The sequence below is a fragment of the Puma concolor genome, chromosome E2, assembly GCF_028749965.1.
Source record: "Puma concolor isolate L17-30 chromosome E2, mPumCon1.1.hap2, whole genome shotgun sequence".
NCBI classification, from domain to species: domain Eukaryota; kingdom Metazoa; phylum Chordata; class Mammalia; order Carnivora; family Felidae; genus Puma; species Puma concolor.
In genome coordinates, this window is record NC_141681.1 from 30,874,627 (window position 1) to 30,894,306 (window position 19,680).

At 45.2% G+C, this 19,680-nt stretch overlaps 1 protein-coding gene and 1 long non-coding RNA gene across 5 annotated transcripts in view; one reads left to right on the plus strand and one right to left on the minus strand.

Moving 5' to 3' along the window:
* FTO (FTO alpha-ketoglutarate dependent dioxygenase) overlaps window positions 1–19,680 on the minus strand; it is a 394,888-nt gene that overhangs the window by 24,339 nt on the left and 350,869 nt on the right. The window lies entirely within an intron of this gene.
* LOC147573462 (uncharacterized) overlaps window positions 11,494–19,680 on the plus strand; it is a 21,159-nt gene continuing 12,972 nt past the window's right edge. For both annotated transcript variants that reach the window (XR_015244797.1, XR_015244796.1), the window contains exons 1-2: window positions 11,494–11,701; window positions 11,841–11,962. This is a non-coding gene — a long non-coding RNA (uncharacterized LOC147573462). The remainder of the gene's footprint in view (window positions 11,702–11,840; window positions 11,963–19,680) is intronic.

The following is a 19,680-nucleotide window of genomic DNA, read 5'->3' on the forward strand; positions in this document are numbered from 1 at the left end:
ATTGGTGGGAATGTTGGTTTCCGTGCGAAGTTGCTCGTAAGTTTCCAGCCTCTGGAACAAGAATTAAATGGAACTGAGATCCAAACTGCTTGACACATTGGGTGGTCTGCTTTTCACGGGTCTATTGGAAGAGAGTGAACAGCATGGAGGGAGTGGCATCACCCCAGGCTCACCAGTTCAGATTGTATTTCCTATTGGCCATGTCCCTTTCATCAATATTCCATAGCTCTCCCACGACTATTTAGGCAGAAGAATCAGACTATTTAGGTAGAAGAATCAGATAAACAGTAGGGGTGAGACTTAACTGAGGTAGAAGGAGTTAACATCCCTGGTCCGAAGGGGCACGTGAAAAGCTGGTGGAAATCTGTTTTCCTGCTGTGTCTCTCCTGACCTAGCACCAAAACTAAAATGCCTATTGAATGAACTCTGTGTCCTTGGCCAGGGCCATGTGGCATCCCCGCTCATGTCTGACTTGAGAAGGTCACTGTTGAATGCATCTGGATGTTGTGATCGTCCCGATTTAATCATCAGGATGGGGTTCCAGTGGCTTCCACTGTATATAAATTTAAATAATGGCCCCTCCTCTCGGAAGGAAGGAAATCCACGGAGTTTGCCCATCTGTTCCACGAGGCTGTTCATTTTGAGTTTCTGATTAGATGCCTCCTACTATCCTATGCATGCCGTAATCTCCAAACAATGCCACACTGTTTGGGGGGCATTTCATGATTTATAGCGCTGGTTATTTTTGGTTCAAATCGAATTCCTCTTTGGCTACTGACACAAGGGCTCGTCACTGACTGGACATGGCCAGTGCTCACTGAGATATATTGTCCAGGTAGCCAGTGGGAATTTATCAGCCACTCCGGGACCACGCGGCCACTCAAGAATGTGTCCCGATTGGGTGTCAGATTGGATTTCCTTTCTGTGTCTGTCATGCCAATACCCACATGGCTGACGTAGCCACTCACACAAGTTCAACCCCAGACGGGGCTGGACTATAAGCGAAATTGGGGGCCTGCCACAGGGTTCCTGATAAACGGAAGGAGGTCGTGCTAAGAAAACTATCTGAAAGAGTATCTAATTGCCCCCTTTCGGCAGAGCGGGGAGAGGGGGCGAGGCTGCCCCACTAGCCTTGTGGTTTTCTCTTCCCAGTGTGCCACTAACTTGTCAGTCACTTCCCCTCTCCCCTCCCCAAGCTGGCTTCACCTGTTTTGTAGCCTTGCCATTCCCAGGGACAAGAGACACATTCTTCTGTTGGAAATACTCAGACACACACACACACACACACACACACACACACACACACACACACGCTGATGTGCTCCTAGCTCCAAAAAGCCAAACGGGCAAAAAGAGAAATCTCAATCCCCTTTTTGGGTATAAAGCACAGAGGCAGTCTCAGAAGCTTTTTCAAATGTTACCATTACAATTAGGAGACAGGAGGTTTTTGCTCTGCTTGTGGGTTTCGCACAACATCCTGCCTCAACAGGATCTTTTGGAGCCTGTGACGCCTCTAAGCACGAGCTGTTCCTCCAGCGGGATGTTGACTTTTGTGGTTTATTAAGCAAGCAGTGCCTAAGTCAAAGTACACGCTTCCAGGAGAACACAGGTGCAAGTGCTTCAGGCCAAACTGCACAGAAGTCGGTCCTTTCTCCCATGGGTTCGTTGAAGAGAATGCTCCCTAACAGGACCAGGGCGATGGCAAACTTTGGTGTTCAGACAACAATTACTGAGCAGGTCGTAAAAACCATAAAAGCCACCTAAGGTGTCTATCATCTTTGTGTTGCTGGGAGGTCGCCAAGGTTCTTGGGCGTTGGGCCCTTCAGACTGATATTCAAGGCAACCCAGCTTCAAGGTGTTCAAGAAGCTTCTTGGTGGGGGTGGTCATAAGCCCTTACCCACTGGCAGCTTAGCCTCACTGGTTGAGGTCCTGAGCTTTGAAGTGTAAGAGAGGCTCGGGTTAGAGCCTTGACTGTGTGACTGACCTTGGGAAAAGGACAAAATCATGCTAAGTTTCCTTATCTCTAAATGGGGTTACACATATCTATTTCACAGAGCTGCTGGGACGACTGTGAGATCATGGATATAAAGCACACAGCCCAAAGTCTGGCACATAGTAACTGGCTCAATCAACGACAGCCTTTATTATTAGTGTAATATCTTCCCTGGCACTTGGGGACTACAAGCTGTGACTCTTTCGTGACAGTCATTCCATCACTGTCTTTAGCAGTCAGGAATGCTTCTACTATTCTTATGAGCATTATGATTAGCCCTCTCTAGTATTTCAAAGCATGAAAACCATCCTATGGTTGGTAGTGACAGCCACCCGAAACAGTTTCAGGCTCTGGCACAGAGGTGACAAAATGGTGCCTCAGAGGCCACCGTTAGCTCGTTTTTATTTTGACCCAAATGGGATGGCTCTTATAATTTTTTTTTAAAAGGTGAATTAGTTATTTAGAGAAAAGAAAAGAAAGGAGAAATGCAGAGATTTGGGTCAAAAAAAAAATCAAGATTTCGGTCTTTGCTTCAGAATGGGAAGATCTGCCTATTGGGGCCAGTATTACTGGCCGGAATGGAGTAATGGTTGCACCCTTTAGATGGGATGCACATGCTCCAGTCTGAAACAAATCCCACCTCCCCACGCTTGGCCTGCTCCATCCACTTCCTTCCCCTGTAGAAGAGTCAGCCCACTTTTGTCACCATTAGCCACCCGCTGGTTGTCTATTTGGCTACTTCCACGATTCTGCCACTTTGCTGTCTGAATTTGTAGTTCGGAAGGGCGTTGGAGTTGGTTTAGTACTGTCTCATGTTGACCCCACTCCACAGTAGTTCCTTGGGTGGCACCTGAACGCTTTCCCCAGGGTGACCATCATGTCATTTCGCTCCTCACTCTTGGCACATTTGCTTGCACGTCTCTTTCTGTGACGTCAGCCCTGGCTTCGCTCTGAGGCCCGCTCAGATCTAGAGAACGTGGGAAAGTATCAGATCACAAAGCTTGGAATCCAGCTTCATTCTCGGTTTGGCCATCTTCTTCCTATATCTCTCTATTTTCATCGATTGTGTCAGCAGACACTGAATTCACTCGTTAACACTCCCCCATCTCCAGGGACATACTTAGCATATCTGACAGCTGAAGCAGGCCATTTATTACACCCCTCTCCTCTATATAACAGAATTATTCTCAGGAACAATCCGATAATAATCAGTAATAATTATGGTCTTGATTATTCTCTAGTTTAATTAACAACGAAAGAAGAAATTCCAACTGAAAAGTATTATTCAAATTCAGTCAAATCGTTTGTGCAGAGAATTAAATTTTCATTCACTAAATAGAAAATTATTACCCAGAGTAGTCTGTAAACTGGTTCACTGTTTTGATTTTTTTTTGAATTTATTTATTTATTTATTTTTGAGAGAGAGAGAAAGAGAGAGAGAGCGAGCAAGCAGGGGAGGGGCAGAAAGAGGGAGACACAGATTCCAAAGCAGGCTCCAGGCTCTGAGCTGTCAGCACAGAGCCCGATGCGGGGCTTCAACCCACAAACCGTGAGATCATGACCTGAGCCGAAGTCAGACATTTAACTGACTGAGTCACCCAGGCGCCCCCTTTTTTTAAAAAGAAATTGTTTTAATGGCTTTTTTTTTAAACTTATCTTTGAGAGAAAGAGAGAGTATGAGCGGGGAAGGGTAGTTCACTGTTTTAAACAAAAATACAAACTTCAGGGGTCACATAGTCTGGCAGAGTTGAAGTACCCCAACTGTGGCTCCTTTGCCTTAATCACGGCCAAGCACAGTTTATTTTCACGTTCTGTTTAGATGCAGGAGTATGTGGTGCCATGGTGGTTGGAGACATAAACTACACATGAGGCGAGCTCCTACAATCCCAAATGGCAATGGACTTACTCTGAAATGGACAGGTGTAGCTGAGTCTTTGTGCGTCGGTTGCTGATAATATAACTGAGAATTCTCTGAATCAATGTCCATGCAGAATGCTATGTTTATTAAAGGATACATTACTAAAATGTGCTAATTTGAAGCCCCCCCCCCCCGCATAGACATTATTTATTTATGTTTGTATCAGAAAACTTCATGAGTAATTCAGAAAGTGTGTAGAAATTAGACCAATGGAAGATTTTTGTAGAGAGGAGTACTCTATCCCTGACGTTGTTCGGAATTCACAGAAAATGGTGGCAACGAAAAGCAGACTGACTCTTGTCAGTTTTATTGTTGTTTTTAGATCTTCTATAGACCATGCAGCCTTTACTGCCAGCACGGAGTGGGGAGAGGGAGAGCTGGGTGGACCGTTCCCACTGCCCACTCTTGATACGTCACTGCCCATCTCTTAATTTGCTTTCTGCTTTTTATTGTTAAGACATTTTGGTTTCCTGACCCCCCCTTTGGCCCAGAACTTTGGTCTGGGTCTTTGATCTTCTCTTCCCAAGTCCACTAATCTGGATTCTTGATCCAACTGCCTGCCATTCTGGCCTCCAGACCGTGCTTGCCTCTTCCTTCTGACTCAGCTCCCTACCCCAAACCCTTCACCTACCTGTGCCCTTGCTATTGCTTTTTTACAGCTCACCATCCTTTGCCTTTGATAGTTTCTCCGATCATGAAAACCTGCCTGCCTGACTTACGGGAACTCGGTAAGCTTTCTTTCCTGTCTAGCTGAACTCCTGGCACAAACTCCACACTGTCCTACTGTTACCTAAATTTCAAAGTGGCAATCCCATGAAAAGCATCAGTTTTGATGCTAGTGGCTTGGTGGGGAAGGTGGCTAGGGTTGCATCCTTGGTCTTAGGTGATACCAGAGAAAAACTGCTCAAGTGAATGGGTGATTTACTAATGGCAGCCAAGCTTACCAATATCAAAGCTAAAATAGGTAACAACGTCTGTAGGTGTTGGGCTTGGTCTGGGGTTTAATGCTTTATTTGACTCCATGTTGTGTCTATTGGGCTGCCCTTCGCCATTTGTTTAAAAAAAATTTTTTTAATGTTTTTATTTATTTTTGAGAGAGAGAGAGAGAGAGACAGAGTGCGAGTAGGGGAGGGGCAGAGAGAGAGGGAGACAAGAGAAGCAGGCTCCAGGCTCTGAGCTGTCAGCACAGAGCCTGACGCGGAGCTCGAACTCACGAACTACGAGATCGTGACCTGAGCTGAAATCAGATGCCCAACCTACTGAGCCACCCAGGAGCCCTTGCCCTTCACCATTTGTAATGTCCATTTCTCAGGACAGTATGTTGCCTGATAGCAGAATTTATGGTCTTTAGTTCTGAGATGTCAATAAAATCACCTGGCCACATGAGGGCCTTCTCCAGTACGGTCTAATACAGAATGCTTATCTTATTCAGGCACAACATCAGCTTTTAATATCCTCCTAAATCTGCAAATCAATCCCTGATTTTTAAGATTTCCTTGAGAGGAGTCTTAGGCAGCCTGGAGTTCCTTTATACATAACGATGATGATGCCCATAACTCGTATCAGTTAATCACATATGCCAATAATCACACATGTCAATAACCACATAAGCTAGTTAACTGGGATTGTTTTCCTCTGCTTTTGCTTACGATTTTGACCTATTGTTGTAAGAAACAAGGGCTTTCAAAAAGGGTAGTAGTTGTGCCTCATCATTCTGGAAAAATCAAGACAGAGTTTCAATATTTAATTCTAAATCCCAAGCATCCATTATTAACACACACACCTTTGCTTATTTGCAGCAAGGAATAATAATCTTAGCCTTTTATCCTCTTTCAAATGAAATAATACCAATGAGGCATCTTAAGGTGTGGCTATGATAGGCTAAATAACGATTGTGTCCTTTTTGCCCTCTAAAATCTAATAAAATATCAGTATCTAATGACATAGGCTGCTTAATTCCACATGGTAATTTATATGTATATAATATATACACTGCATATGTCACATATATACATATGCATATGTATATATGTATATATATGTATATATATATGTGAAACAAACATATATGTGTATGCAAAATACATAGGACATGGCCAGTTTCAAGGTCTGTGTAATGGGACATCAACAGTTATATCCGTGTGTTTGAAGGACGGTATTCAAATGATGTTCTGATACTCTTTTCCATACATGCTTGCTTTGTGCAGTTCAGATGGGGCTCATTTCTGTATAGCTATTACGTGTTTCTAGGATGCTGCTTTGAAAAATCTGGGCCACCTTCAAAGATTTTATAAAGTGACTCCTTTCTTCTCATGAAGAGGAGAAAGGTGGGTTAATCATCTATTGACTCCTCAGCCTTATTACTGGCGAAAGCTCTGGCTTTGCTAAATTTCCGCTTTTTAGTTACCTAACAAACATACATCAGCAGGAGGTGCAGATAAAGATCGAAAGATTAAGCTTTGTCACTCAAATGATAATTAAAAAGAGTATTTTAAACACACTGTAAATACGCACAAGCCATCATAAAATCATCAAAACCCTGCCAGAGCTCACCACCTCCAGAGTATATAGATTATCAGGGAGAGGGATATTGATGTTAAGTCTGCTTATCTTGGAAGATTGTCATTAACTGTCCCAAGCCTGCACTCAGCCAGCCACCTGAGCTAGGGGAAGTCAGGGAACCTGGCTTCACACATTCTCGTGACAGATTAGTGGGATTTGGAATGCGCAGTTTCATATGCATTTAAGAGTGATCCCTTTCTGTTCACCTCTAGGATTCCTTAAAATATATTATTCCGAGTACTTAAATAAAAACAACAGAAACCGAGGTTCTGTTGTCCTGCTTTTAAAAAATCATTTCATATACAGAATAGATTTAGGAAAGCAGATTAATTTCTGCGAAAAATTTCATTTCTAACATGTCATAAAAAGACACAGGAGCCATGTGTATTAGAGGCATTCAGTAACATCACCTTTCATAAAAAGAAAAGCTTGTCAGCACAATCTTATTACGATGTCATGCATTGTTAAACTGGTAAAATATTTCTGTATATTCCAATTAGTGCAACCATCTACTGGCACAGACATTACAGAGAAAACTATCTTCTTTAAAAAAAAAAGTCCTTTCCACTGGGAGCCAATCCTTTGTTTGACAATTCAGAGAGTGTTATTTAGAGATTTTAATTGCTCAGTTGATCTGTGGCTGGATCTCAATAATCAAAACAATAAAATTGTTGGTTTCTTTTCTTTTTTTATTTTTTGACAACTGTAATAAAATGCCAGTAGTGTCCTGGGATAGTTAACTCAAGCTGGATTGACACCGTCATATTCTTTTTCAATATCTTTTTTATCAGCGAAAAACTAGCTATTGCTTAAAAAGTAAAAAGTACCTTAATAACGTTGCCATTTTCAAAGATATTCCAAGTATAACTTAACGTCCACATGAAACGTTCAATCTGGTTATAAGAATCTAATCTGATTATCTGTGAAAAGGGTCGACAGTTCTTAATTAAAAAGAAAAAATTCTTCAAATCCATTAGAAAAAAGCCAAACATTCCAATAAAAATGGGCCAAGCCACAGGCAAATATTTCACAAGAAACAGAAATAGATATTTAAATATGAGAAAATACCGCTACCTCAACAGTGATCAAAATGATGTCAATAAAATCAAGGAGACACTGTTCTCCTAATCTATGAAAATGAAGCAGTTCACACCAGTTCGCGCACACACACACACACACACACACACACACACACACACACATACAGTTTCCAATGCCGGCAAAGGTATGGGCAAACGGGTTTTGCTCATGGACTGCTGGGGGAGACTATAATTGGTTCAACCTTTTGGAAGAACATTTTGGCAATACGTGTGAGAGGCCTTAAAAATGTGCATATCCTTTGACCCGGTAATTCAATTTCTAGGAATTTATCCTAAGGTGATAAATATTCTCACGAAATTTTCAGACAAGGGGACTCATCCCAGCATTTTATACGATGTGGGGAAAAACAGACAGCCTAAGTGTCCAACAAGAGGAGAAAAATTAAATGAAGATGGCATATTTATACAAGTGTCTATTAACAATCATGTTCCCAGGGAATGTGTAAAGATATGAAAAACTGCTCATGATATAGTAAGTGAAAAGAAGCAGGTTATAAAATACTATGATTCTAATTTTGCTTTAAAAAGCATATGTGAGGCACGCCTGGGTGGCGCAGTCGGTTAAGCGTCCGACTTCAGCCAGGTCACGATCTCGCGGTCCGTGAGGTCGAGCCCCGCGTCGGGCTCTGGGCTGACGGCTCAGAGCCTGGAGCCTGTTTCCGATTCTGTGTCTCCCTCTCTCTCTGCCCCTCCCCCGTTCATGCTCTGTCTCTCTCTGTCCCAAAAATAAATAAACGTTAAAAAAAAAAAAAAGTATATGTGAACATATGTGTGCACTGAAAAAACTTAGTACACTAGAATATTCTTAGTGGTTATCTTAAGGGGGTGGGATTATAGGAGCCTTCTCTTTTCTGTCTGATACCGCTCTGAATTTTCAAAAAATGATTTTAATGACCACAGACTGCAGCTTAACTTAAAACATACTCCACTGGAGAAGCAAACTCAGACGTACGGAGCCTTACAAATGTTTCCTACTATCTTTTCTAAACAATTCACCTTATGGAAAGTACACGTAGATCTAAATAAGTTTCTTCTTCTTTTGGAGAAGAGTCTGGGAGATAGCTACATAATGACAGATTTTACAGAAATGTGGAAAGAAGACATTTACGAAAGTTTACAAGGGTAGAGCTGGCAGTTTGGATGGTCGGGTCCCTGGCCTGAGAAAACAGTTCGTTCGTTCTACGATGTTAACCCACCGAATGTAGGACACCCAAAACAGGACATTTGGTGCCAAGGGAAACTGAACATTTGGGTTGGCAGGGACAACTGGCTATTAATAACAGCGGGTAGGAGACACCCAAATCAGCCATGCATTTGCACTCAACTTTGATTTAAACGTTTTATAAACGCGGAAATTCTTCTTTTCGATACTCATTTTCAAAAAAAGAGTTCCTGCCAGCCACCGCCAGCTTTCCTACTCCCACCTTCTCATCCCCGACACCCACACTGGGGGACTTTCTGCTTCCTTTCTTGAGGACAAAGGAGCCACTGGCATGAGCTGGGGGACCACACACATTACTGCAAACCCAGGCCAAGTCTGACCAGGAAGCCGAAGACCGCTATGAGCTTGCTGAGGTGAGATGCTTCTAAGTCTTGGGAATTCTCACTCTGAGAGTAAAAAATGAACTCATCTGCTTCCGCAAGAGTCGGAGCAGAGACATCATGTTCTCTAACTTGACCTGCCTCGGGTCTAACCTCCCTGCTTCTACAGTTTTCCTTTTCTACTGGATTCCACTTGGGCAGAAAGGCATCCGGGCACTTAAGAGAGCCATCTGCTCTGGCGTATTTGAAGGATGAAGGCATGGGGGGGTGCAACAGTACATGTACAAGAAGGAGAAAAAGGAATTTTCGGCAGGTCGGCAATTACTGATGTCCTGAGGGAGCAGCTCCCCTGTGCTGTGTGCTTTAACTCGTTTGTGAGTGCCTTACCGCCTCTGACTTTGAGTATCCTAGAACACCAAAGTCCTTCTATCCTCAAACCCCAGCCAGGGTGACTCTTGGTGACTGTCGATATTAAGGAATATTTCAAAACACCAGATTTCAGAGCTAACTTCGCCACAGGCTTCTTCAGTTTGAAAACGAGGGGGTGATTTAGATCCATGACCAATGGCAGCACGTACAAAGGTGGCCAGCTCTTCCCTCCTAAGACAGGAAGCCCATCGTGGCACCTGTCGCCGGTCTCGTGAGCAGGCTGATTCCCATGAGGGAGGGGGCACAAAACTGTAGCCTGGGCAAAGGAAAATGGACAGCCTGTCTCGGAACCAAGCCTTGCATCTAGATTTCTCAGTCTGCTTTTGTCTCAAGGCTCAAGATTTCCAAATTCAGATGCAGAGCAGAATCCTGCCCACCACCCCCCCGCCCCCCCGCGCCGACGCGAGCCACCCCATCTCTGCATACTGTTCACTAAGCGGCTGCGGTCTAAATTACTGGAGGGGATGCTTTATGCTTGGCCACCCCTCCAGCAGGAGACAACGGGCTTTCTCGTTGGTGTTCAGCAAACCCCACCGAGCCACCGCCGATGCCTCATTAGAACGCAAGACACTCCTGCCAGCCCTGGGCGCCGCATGCTAGCTGCCTGTGGTCTGCATCTGTAGTCATGACAGACGGCGGAGACTGTTGCCTTCCACTGACGACCAAGTACATGATCCACTGCAGCTAATCAATAGGATAATGGAATGAATCGATAGGAAAGATTTTTAGAAGGTCTTAATTAAAGAAACACTTGCAGATACAAATGATGTCTTCAATGTATTGATAGTGCCAAGGTGAAGGGTTAAACACAAACAAAACCATCAACTTTATTTTGCCAGCATGCCTTCCACAAGAGAACAACCTAGCAGCCTCCTGGCCCCGGGGTCGGCCCATTAATCAGTCCCTTGTCAATTCCATGGCCACACTGTATGGGAAAATTAGGCTATGATCCGAAATTTTCATTACGCAACGGCAGCTCAAACAACAATGAGAAACAGACCGTTGCGCCCCCTGTCTGGCCGTCCTTTGCCCCTCAAGTGGGAGCACTGTTCCACACAAACACCAGTTCTGGAGGCAAACGCCCCTTCTGATGCGATGCACAGAAATTAGAATAATTAAAGAAAGCCTAAATTGATGGATCCCATTTAGGCAGGGGAATTCTCCAGCGAGCCTTCTGCTCAAACATGTTACATCAATATTTTTGATTCCCTCGATGGTCCTGCACTAGGTACTGGTTTAAAGAGACATCAATCTGTGATGTCAGCATTTATCTAATGAACCTTCAAAAATCAATGTCCAGGATGGCCTGTTACATGCAGGCACCCAATTTGTCCACTCTCCTAGCCTTACTGGCTCAACCTACGGCCATATAATAACAGCAGACGTGGACTCAAGTGGCCAGGTGGGATGGGTAGGCCAGAAGAGGCTGAGAATACATAGTCGGTCTCCACCCGGGCCACTCAGATGCGATACAGGGATGAAACAAGGAAGCCAAGATACCCTCCTGAACTTTCAAGGGGACTCCCAGCTCCAGACATGCCCATCCGAAAACGATCTGCTTCTTCAACATCACTCCCCCCCTCAAAACGTATCTTGCCCTCGCGTAGTTGCCTGACAGGATTTTGGTCGCCTTCCTGACAGCTATGGTAATTTCCTGCTTTTTGGGTTACTCGACTGGGATTCCCATTTAGCTCCACTCAACAGGAGGCCCATGCTTAGTTCTCTCCTTGTTAGTGTTTATGCTCAACTCATCCTCACCCTTCTGGTAAGAGGGCTCCTTGACACTGATATCTTGACACCCTCGCAGGCAGAAGAGAGGGCCTAAGTTTGTCTCACTTCTTTTTGCCTCTTTAAAATAAATTGGCCTGTACTGGCTGCCATGAGGCTGAGTTATTTCAAGTGCATAACTCAGGGTGACAGGTATGCCATTCACTATGCCCGTATTGGGTCTGCCTTCTAATCTCTGCTTTCATTCACGGTGGTTCTATCTCTCTTGACCGCCAGAGTCAGTCCTGGGAGCGGTGTGGGGCTCGGACAGTTGTAAGACGTGTTGTGTGGGCTGAATTAGCTGTTGTACAATTCCTGTCTATCTCATTGAATACAGCTTTCAGCGGCCCCTCGTGCCAAGTTTGAGTCCAATTAAACTACAATGAAAGGTACCATGATTTCATTTGCTTGGATTGTCACATTTCAGAAGTTCAGTAGCCTGCAAAATGTTCGCTGTCTCTCATTAAAGCCAGTCCCGGCAACTGTGTAAAGGCTCTAATTTAGCTGCTTTTTATACTCTGCTTTCAGCCCTGAAGATGGCTGCCTGCAGGGAAGAATCCTAACGCGACCCGAGATATCGGAAAGCGTTTCTGACCACACAAATGGAAAAGGCTCAAGAATAGCAAAACTGACTCTACAACAGAAATAAGGTAATATTCTAAAAGGCTCTTGTTACTTTGTCTGGCGTTGCTCTGGAAGAAGTCTTGCTGGAGGAAGAAGGGGTGTGTGTGCGTGTCTGTGCATGTGCCTGTGTTCGGGGGAGGGGTACGTCCTATGCTAAAGAATTATCAGTACGGTGATCCTATTTTCAGAACCATAACGAAAGTAGATGTACACTTAAAAATGAATTGCCTTTAATCGAAGAGTGCTATATGAAATCAGATTGGTCCTGGAAATCTGACATGGATTAGACACTGGATAGATCTTAATTGAGTCCCAGTTGGGCTTACAGAGAAAGAAAAAAATCACCATTCTGTGGACTGTGACTATGCTAATTCCCATTACGGCTCCGGTTTGATGAGGAAATTGCTATACAGATGCCAGCAATGTCAATTACCATTTACTTACTGTTTACGAGATGCCAGGCAGGATGTTATGAGCTTACATACACTGTGCCATTTAATCCTCTTGATAACCCATTTTCCAGACAAGCAGACTGAGGTACTGAGAAAGTTAAGTCACTTGCTTGTAAAGTCATGACTGGTGAAAGAAAGAACTGAGAATCGAACCCGGGCCTGTCTGATTCCAAAGCCCTTCTTCCTAACCATTTGCACTCAGGTTTCGGTGGCGAAGGCTAGTGCAGTCCCCGGGGGCTTCACAAAATAAAAACTGGCAGGCGCACCGCGACAGGGGCGACGTCTGTCCCGCTTCTCTCCGAGTGGAGATTAGCATGGCAGTGAGTCAATCTCCACCTTGGCTAATGCATTCACTTTGGAGGTCAGGGATCTTCTGGAGAATTCCGATCCGTCTACTAACTTTTCCATTTTCGAAAATAACGCTTGTGAATAGGGTTGTTTTTTTTTTTTTTTTCCTAATTACAAAAGAAAATTTAGAGAATTGTGGAAATGCCCAAAGAAGACAAAATAAATAACCCACGACCCCGCTGCCCATATATAATCATTCTTGGTGCAGATTCTCTATTGCCTTTTTTTTTTTTTTTTTTTTTTGGCCTATAAAACTTAGGATTTCCAGTATTATTTGCTCTGAGCTTGGTGTTTTTCTCAGTGAGTATGCAAATCCACCTAGACTACATGTTGTGTCCTTCCTATGGATAAATGTGATTATGATCCCTGGATTAGATTGGCTGCTCCCTGAATGTTAAACCTCGGGTTCTTTTAAATGTGCTGTTGTCTCAACTGACTCCATGGAGGCAAAACATGGAACTTTTTTTAAGGCCCAGGTGCTGAGAACAGGAGGTCAAAGAGGCCCTGGGTCTGGCTGAGTGTGTCAAACTCTGAATCCCAGAAGCTTAAAATGTAATCAGAGTTCCTCCTACCAGCTCAGGGACCCACGGATCTTCTAGTATTCCTTAAAGAAAAAAAAAAGCCCAACATAAAACCGAAGAGATCAGTTTAATTATGTATGCGTAAGAAATAATCAAGATCAAAACATGCTTTCATTTTCTCGGGTAATTTTTTTTTTTTTTTTGAAACACGTATGGTGGACATTCTTGCTCGGAAGATGGAAATGATACCTCAGCCCGCAGCAGTCAAGGGTTTACAGAACTAGGGCTGCTGCTCTTTGCCGGGCCCCGGGAAGGGTGTGATGAACACAATCTGAAATCAATATCAGGGAACAGTTACTGCATCTCAATATTATTTGCCGAGATGGGCCACTGGAAGAGGAGTGGAAGAAGAGAGATATATGTCAATAGCTTTCACGAAGCACTCCACGGCCATGCACAAAGGGAGGTCAAATAACTATCAGCCGACCAATCCCCATTGTAAGTAGTAAAAATGATAAAATCAATATTATTAAATAAAAAGTTAGCACTGCTATTGAACTCTCTCATGATCTTAGCAGCGCCTGGCTGAAAATGAAGGAGGCTATTTTCCAATCTCTTTAGGGGCAAATGTTTAGGATCATAAACATTTGCAAAATGTAGGGGCAGATAGATCTTTCTCACGTAGAAGCGGAGCTGCGGGGGCGTGTGAACAATGGGGCCAGGTAACTGTCACCTCGCTAGAAAACAATGATCTTTCCCACCCAGGTGAACAGATATTTTGAGGGCTGCCAAAGACTACATCATTTAGAGCTGGACTTTGCCCCTCTGTCCTTCAGGGGGACAGAGGTTGGGCTGGCTCAGGGCTTTTCAGGAAAAGAGAAAAGGTCCTATTTGCTGTCCCTTCCAATCCTGAGATTTGGAAATGCACCGGGGGGGGGGGGGGAATCACGGGAGAGAAAAGAAAGAAAAAGAAAAGGAAAAAAAAAAAAAAGAAGGAAGAAAACAAGGGCATTTCAATAGCAGAGAACTGACCTATTCTTGTCAGCCCAGAGGACTGTGGGGAGGCTTCTCAGAGCCAAGAACGCGTTCTTTGCTGCTGGCGTTGGGTGGTTAATTGTGCAAGCAGAAGGTAGCATATAGCAGGTATTGAAAAAGATAAATTTAGAATAAAGATAGTCCAGCCAAAAATTCCTATGAAAGCAGCAAGCTCCAGTTATATCTGGAGGAGGAAGGAAAAAAAAAAGAAGGATGTGTAAAACTGAGTGACAGCCCATGGGCAAGACTGCATTTGCTGCTCTGACCTGCATTTAAACACAGAGCTGCTTAGCCTTTTGAACACCTAAAGTTGGCTCCCTTGTTTGCATTTCATAGAAACTACTATAGAAAGTAAACAAGGACCTTTGGTGAATTATTTAGCATACAAATAAACCAGCAAAGAAGGCTAAGTAGGCCTATATGAACTAACTGGATTGAAATATTCATCTGTAAATAACCCTCCAATCTGGTACTTTCACGTACAAATACTACATGGAACATTAGACACAACTAGCTTCTAGGGATATTTAGGCTCACTAGAGAGCAATTTTTATGTCTGCTGGCATCTGTGGGTAGTGATATGGACTGACTGTTAATATAACCAACATAAAATTTATGTGAGCACTCACTGAAATAGCAACACACTGTCAGACAGCTGGTGGCTGATGCAGAGCACATGCGGATTTTATATGCACTGCGTAAACTAACCTTTGCAATAAAGATTTAGCAGGTTTATTAGTTTAGGAAATCGCTATAATTAAGGATAATTCATAATGGCCGCTTATCCACTCTCCAGCAATAGCTAGCTTAATTTAGGCTCCATTTCTTGGAGCCATAAATAAGTGAGCTGCTATCTTCTGCACAGATGTGGCATTCAACCTGTTCGTGTTGGCTGGTGTTTGCTTGTGTTTTAATCAAAAGCATTAGTAGATAAGACTATAAAAAGCACCGGGTTTGAAATAAATTAGCAAGAAATGCATAGGCAAAGTCTTTTTTTTTCAACTACCCCCCCCCACAAAAAAAAGAAAAAAAAAAGAAAAAGAAAAAGAAAGTAACCTCTCCCTCCAGAGGTAAAACAATTAAAAATAAATAATCCTTTTAAATGTATTAAAGGAACTTTCATTTACAAACCCAAGAAGAGAGAATGTGACAGAGCAATACCATTAATGAAGGCCAAAGAAATACGAGTGTGACCTCTCTACAGTATTTCCATTTAACTGTGCATGTAATTAAAGGCTGACCTTTGCAAATGCACCACACGCTGACGGGTGGCAGCTTCCCCTGTGATCCAAGCACGGGCTTCGGGGACGGGAGGTTTTCAGAGCGCAGTCGCCTGCCTTCAGTGTCTGCTCTCTGTCCCCACTGACAGGGACACCTTGCCTGTTGGTTCTTAGCAACACCTGACACTCTTCTTCCGTACATCCACTCCATCTTTGGATACAGCCTGTGCACCTGGCACACACTCAGGCCATGAGTCAGCAAAAGGCAAGGCGTCCCAGAAGGTGGGTCTAGATCGTCAGCATTTCTGATGCCGGCTGGGTGGTGAGCATGCCCTACGTGTGGGGCCCTCTGCTAAGCCCTCCCTGGCCTGGTCCGAAGAGCCAGCCGAGGGAGACCTTCCCTTCTGGAGATCTCCCCCAGAAAGCTACAGCTGGCTGTCATGGGGATTTGGAGTCATATAAAGGGGGAGGCTATACAGAGACTTAAGAGTAGCTTTGTTCTTGAGATTTTCTTGACTGTGGAGTTAATCCTGGTGTAATGGAAAGGGTGTTGGTCTAAGAGTCGGAAGGTCTGGGCTACATTTCCCAGCTGTGTCACTCAACATCTGCTGTGACCCCAAGAGAACGAGTCAGCCTCCCTAAGCTTCAGCCTCCCGGCTTACAAAGTGGGACACCATCCCCTGTCCCATCTAGTGCACACGGACTGCTCTGAGGACTCAGGGACACGGTGCCCACAAAGTCTCCCGGGACAGCAAAAATGCCATGGTGAATTCTAGCCCAGCCACTTGGCGGGGGTCGGGGGGGGGTTCTCCACCCCCGAGATCCCCCACTGTGAAATGGGGCCACTGCTATCTGCCAGTGAAGAAGATAAAGAGAAATAACATGTGCAAAAGTCCACTCGAAAGGGCACTACTGGGTAAGTCACCTGAGCCAGGTGTCCTCCTGGGAGTTTCAAGCGCTGCTTGTTGCTGGCCCACGGGATGGGTTCCAAATACACCAAAGGTCCTCACAACCCCACAGACCAGAGGCGGATGGTGAGAAGGACTGGCGGGGGTGGGGGGTGGGGGGGGAGGTGCTGAAGGAATGCCATGCATTGATGGGCACGATGCCAAATGAGCTGGGAACATGAATTTTTAAAAATTGTTATCTTATTACCAAAATAATTTTTCCATCCCTGGGGGAGTATTAAAGGCAGCTCAGTTTTCTCGCTGAATAGTGTGACCCGGTGAACAAAGGGAGAGCCGGTGACAAGGATCAGTGAAACGCTACAGAAGACATTTCTCTCCCAAGGCACTCTCGTTGAGAAGGTGGGTTTGGTGCCGAGACGGAGGGAAGCGGCATCATGGGACACTTGTTTCATGGACAAGGGCTGGTGCGCAGGGAACCGACCACAAAGTTGGTCAGTGCTCGCGGAATGGCAGCAAATGAGCAGCCAAGGACGACGGAAAGAGTAACTGTGACAAGTGTTAGCACATCTCAGCTCTCCCTGGCGTCGGTGCCCCTTGCCTGCGGTGCCCCCCTCACATCGCGGCCAAGCCATGGGGTAGGTGGGCAGGAGCCGGGCAACTTCCGGGACAGCCTGTGCGGATCAAAGTGAGGACATGTGCAGCCAGGCGAGGCCCCTGGCTCGCATTTTGTCGCAAAGGCCCTGGGAAGCGGTGTGACCTCAGCTCCCAAGTTAATAAAAACGGCCACAGGGCTCCGGTCAGCCACCTGAGCGCCAGTCGCTGGCACGCTTACCTGTAGCCCCGTGGTGGCAAGTGGCTCGCCCCCCCGCCTTTTTGTTTTATCCCCACGCAGGCCTATTTAATCAGGTGTGCACTCGAGAGATTTATATCCCCTGGAGAAAGTGATCTTGGCAAAATAAAAATCTAATGCTGTGGGTTGTAAAATAGGGCTGGATCCAGAATGGGGTAGCAAGTGGGGTCAGGCAATGGGTTGGCCCTTCCCCATTCCAGCGTTCCGACTGAGAGTATTAGCCCGAAATGAGGAACATATTTATCAGGGAAATCTTTTATTCTTTTCAAATAGAGTTTCCTTTAGGAGTCAAAGTTCACAGGAACATTTACCTTGCTGGTGCACAAATTGACATATTTAATAAGGCTTCTGGAAATTCGGAATTTAAATCATGGTTAGAACGATAGGGTCAGACAGAACATGTCAAACCCAGAACCCAGGGTCAGAAAAAAAAAAAAAAAAGGTTTTCATTATCGCTGAATTACTCTAAAACATTCTTAGCCTCCAAAAATTCGAAACTAAAATACGGTATCCTAAAACCAACAAACAGGCCCCAGGATTTTCTCAAGAGACACAAAGTTGTGAGGACCTGCCTAGGCAGGGAAACACATGCTAAAGTACACAGCCCGCAAACAGAAGTCATGAGAGGAACAGGAGGTGTAAGAGTCTGAGCTACACAAAACCCTTTGCGGGAAACAGAGCTTCTCAAACACAAGTGCCCTGCGTTAAGATCCCAGAAGAAAAATAAGCAGCTAAGTATAGTGGAGGGGGATTAAGTACACATCTACCTATGACAAAGGCAGGTAGCAAAGGAACACGACAAGAGGACTCATTCGAGGAAAAAAAAAAAAAGCTTAGCACTGTTATTTTTTTTTTTTTTTAATTATTACATTAAAAACCGAACAAGGACTTGGTAGATGATTCTCCACACCCTGCATGGAGCCAGCTTATTAATGCTAACAATCGTGGTCACTGTTCTAGAAAACATACTTGAATATCGGTTTGCTTCCATTCCCACCACCCGCTAACATGCGCTTTAGACATAGGACCCATCGTGCAGAAACGTCTGGGTCCTCGATACATTTAGGCTTATCCCGGGGGCCAAAATATTCTTTGTAGGTTAAAGAAAGCAGAGAGTTCTAAGTGGCTGTACAACATCTCAAGGCTTCTGTCCCAATCCCTGACAGGGACCGGAGGAGGCTTTACTCTTCGCCGTGATGCTTATTTTCACCTCGTATCTGTTCCATAACTTTCCAGGAATCTCCGAGAGCACAGCCAGGCATTCACGACCTCAAGAGTCATTCAAACAAAGCGTACTCTGCATGACATCAACAAGGAGATTCACGAGTGTAGAACACGGTGCTGTTTGGATCTCCGGCCCGGGGGGGAAAGGGCAGATCCGCCTGGCACATGGCTCGTTTCTTCAAACGATGTCCCTCTGAATTTCTTTCCTTGAAGAAAAGCAGATTCCCAACCAGAAATAACAAACCTTTCCAACAGAAAAGATAAATACGAGGCCCCCTGCTTCCGTCTGCCCTTTGCCTGGTGCCTCTGACACTTAGGAGTAATATTTTGCTAACTATCAAAACTTGGATTCATTTCATTTGCAGATGGGGACCCCTATTGGTATGAAAAAAATCCCGGGGAAAATGAAAACTGAACGCAGCCTTCCGAGCCAAACACCCTTGATCTTACCAATAAACACCCACCATTCCATTTCACAAGGAAAAACCGAGTTGAAATCCTTTCCCCCCTCCTTCACCAACACCCACCCCCCCCCAGGCCCAGGAAAGCCTGAGCGCACCCCCCCCCCGGAAGCCAGGCTCTGAAGACCCCCCCCTCGCGCACCCCGCGGGGGCGCGCACGTGCACACGGCCGCTCTCCTCCAGCCGCCGGTGTCACCGGGGCTGTAGTCCATCTCTCTGCTGACACATCTCCGTGTTGGGCAGGGTTTCCAATCCTTCATGACTATCTATTTGTCACTGCAGGTGAGTGGTGGCACTCAGCCTGATCCCCAGCCACTTTCACAGTTACTTATCTGTCTTTATGGATTCATCCTGTGTGTCAAGCCAGCGCATAACAGCATTACTGTCAGGGTGACAAAACTGTCCCCAGAGTGCCACAAATGATTCTCTCTCCTTCTGGCTGCTAGCAGGGGAGACAGTGACACTGCCTCGCCTCCCTCATCCTTCTCCGGCCCCCAGCCCTGGTTCAGCACCTCCCCCTGCGCGGAGAGCTGGCTCCTGATGGGTTCGGGAAGAGCAGCCTTGCAGGGTCTCTAAAAATGAAGAAGAAAAAGGGGGCAGGGCCGGAGCACGGCTCTTCCTGCCAGGCGCCCAAGCTCTTGTCGCCCGCTGCTCGGAGGTGAGGCACCCGAGTGTTTAACACCTATCACTGAGGCAGCCAGGGAGTAAGTCCTCCCTCTCTTCAA